Genomic DNA, 264 nt, shown 5'->3' with positions numbered 1-264 from the left:
AAGGCCTTGATTGCAAAATATAAAGAAAATTAATTTTGATTAAAATTTTCAAGGACTTAATTAAAAGAGTTTAATTGAATAATGGGCTCAATATTATAATGTATTATAATATTGAGGGTTTAATTGCAAAATTGAAGTTATTTTAACCTAACTATAAAAGTCACCTTTGAACTATTTTTCACATGAGAGTTTTTCATAATTGAAGAAAACCTAGTTTTTGTCAACAAAAGAAAAGCGTTTTCTCTCTTTGCCACCACTCCCTTT

This window comes from Theobroma umbraticum, unplaced genomic scaffold, assembly GCF_002168275.2.
Source record: "Theobroma umbraticum cultivar Fairchild unplaced genomic scaffold, ASM216827v3 scaffold_86.0, whole genome shotgun sequence".
NCBI lineage: Eukaryota > Viridiplantae > Streptophyta > Magnoliopsida > Malvales > Malvaceae > Theobroma > Theobroma umbraticum.
This window is presented reverse-complemented; position numbering follows the sequence as displayed.